We start from the raw sequence: 2,728 nt of genomic DNA on the forward strand, positions 1-2,728 counted from the left end.
ATCTAGCTTTTCTTAGTGCGCCTACCTCACGCTTCAAGAGGTAAAGTTTCGAATCCATTGTCGTTAGATTCGGTTACTTTTAAATTATAATATGCATGTTCGTTTAAGTAAGATAATTGTATGATTTTATGTGACTACATGAAATTGTTTATTTACCGAGAGCATGATTATTAGATTTAAACGCGAGCATGCTAGTTGATTTAATTTCGATTAAGTAATTAAGCATGTATGTTGTTTTTAATTTCGTTGGAAGCGCAAAGGTACGCAATTAATTTTCTTCAATTATCGGGCATGTGTTTATGTGTTTTAAATTCGTTTAATTCGCATAATTTTTTTGTTTACACGTGTCTGATTCCCAACAATATATATATATATATATATATATATATATATATATATATGTATATATATATATATATATATATATATATATATATATATATATGTATATATATATATATATATATGTATATATATATATATATATGTATATATATATATATATATGTATATATATATATATATATGTATATATATATATATATGTATATATATATATATATGTATATATATATATATGTATATATATATATATATATATATATATATATATATATATATATATATATATATATATATATATATATATATATATATACACATATATATATATATATACACACACACACACCGATGCTTTGAACCTTCCATAGTGGAGTTACATCGGATTTATTAGGCTGATTAGTGAACGCGATGTCTTGAACTGTCAGCCCTTCGTGTAAACCAAGACAATGTAACCCACACAATACTATCCTCACATTTCCTTAGTTCTCATAATTGTGTTATTTTTGGCCCTGGACACACTCTTGGATTCATAAGTGTTTGTCAAGTATTGAAGCGGCCCTCACTTCATACACTTACATAGGTGATCTCCTATGAATGGTATACTGCCAATACCCCACCTTTTTAAAAAGGTATTGGAATCATTAAAAGCATGTGCTTATGCTCCACCCTTTCTGAAGGTAGCACTATTATCTTTCGCGGGAATGAGTTAGGAATGAGTTATTTAGTGATCGACTTAACTTTCTTAGCTTACTTGTTCCTTTTGAACCAGTTCTTGGGATCTCTAGTCAGCATGATTAGGTTGCCACTAAGAACGTCTTTAATTGATGGGTTTTAATCCCATTCCCCTAGATAAGCATTGTAGTTGGTCTCTTGGTAAACCTTTAGTCAACGGATCTGCTAAATTTTCTTTAGACTTTACATAGTCTATTGAAATTACTCCATTTGAGATCAATTGCCTTATGGTATTATGTCGGGGACGAATGTGTCTAGAATTAACATTATACATGTTGCTCTGTGCCCTTCCAATTGTTGATTGACTATTGCAATGTATCATGATTGTCGGCACTGGTTTATTCTAACATGGAATATCCTCTAGGAAATTACGAAGCCATTCCGCTTCTTCTCCAGCTTTGTCTAAAGCTATGAACTCCGATTCCATCGTGGATCGAGCTATACATGTTTGCTTTGTAGATTTCCAAGACACAACAGCTCCACCTATAGTTAAAACGTAACCACTTGTCGATTTTGAATCTTTCGTATCGAATATCCAATTAGCATCACTATAGCCGTCTAGTACGGATGGATATCTTGTATAATGGAAACCAAAGTTTAGAGTGTACTTCAAGTATCTAAGAACTCTAGTTAGCGCATTCCAATGGTCATTTCCAAGATTGCTTGTAAATCTACTTAATTTACTAACCGAGTGAGCAATGTCTGGACGAGTGCAGTTCATGACGTACATCACACTGCCTATTATTTGAGAATATTCCAGTTGATCTACTGGTTCACCACGATTTTTGGCTAGGTGCATTCTCAAATCAATTGGGATCGTAGCAAGTGGACTATCAAACTGTTTAAACCTTCGTAGTACTGTCTCAATATAATGAGATTGAGTAAGAACTAGTACATTTTCATTTTTGATAATCTTTACTCCGAAAATTACATCGGCTAGACCCATATCTTTCATGTTAAAATGTTTCGATAACATTTTCTTAGTTTTCACGATTATATCGTGATTACTTCCTATAGTTAACATGTCATCCACAAAACGACATATAAGCACAAATTCGTTTGGTGTGTTTTTAATGTATACGCATTTATCACACTCATTTGTTTCAAAACCATTTGATAGTATAGTTCTATCCAATTTTTCATGCCATTTCTTGGGAGCTAGTTTTAGTCTATGAAGCGACTTTACAAGTTTACATACTTTGGACACTTGTCCATGAGCAAAAAAACCCTTCAGGTTGTTCCATGTATATTTCTTCTTCTAATTCACCATTTAGAAAGGTTGTCTTAACATCCATTTGGTGAATTTCGAGATTGTACAAAGCGGCAATTGCTAGGAGTACTCTAACTGATGTGATTCTCTTTACGGGTGAATAAGTATCAAACAAATCTAGACCTTCCTTTTGTCTAACCCTTTGACTACTAATCTTGCTTTGTATTTATCAATCGAGCCATCGGCTTTGTACTTCCTTTTGAGAATCCACTTACAGCCCAACGCCTTATTTCTCGGAAGGAGATCAACCAATTTCCATGTATGGTTTTGCATAATCGAATCAATTTCACTATTGATTGGTTCTTTCCAACGCGGCACTTCGGGAGTCTACAAAGCTTCTTTTACTGTCCTTGGATCGTTTTTCAATTTATACGTTAAGAA

The 2,728-nt window shown here is 32.6% G+C and overlaps 1 pseudogene; it reads right to left on the bottom strand.

Annotated features, from left to right (window-relative positions):
- Positions 1–1,420: 1,420 nt before the first annotated feature.
- LOC148772827 (secreted RxLR effector protein 161 pseudogene) lies at positions 1,421–2,023 on the bottom strand (annotated as a pseudogene).
- Between the last annotated feature and the right edge of the window lie 705 nt (positions 2,024–2,728).

Source organism: Erythranthe guttata, chromosome 1 (genome assembly GCF_056151865.1).
Source record: "Erythranthe guttata isolate IM_541 chromosome 1, IM_541, whole genome shotgun sequence".
Taxonomy (NCBI): Eukaryota; Viridiplantae; Streptophyta; class Magnoliopsida; order Lamiales; family Phrymaceae; genus Erythranthe; species Erythranthe guttata.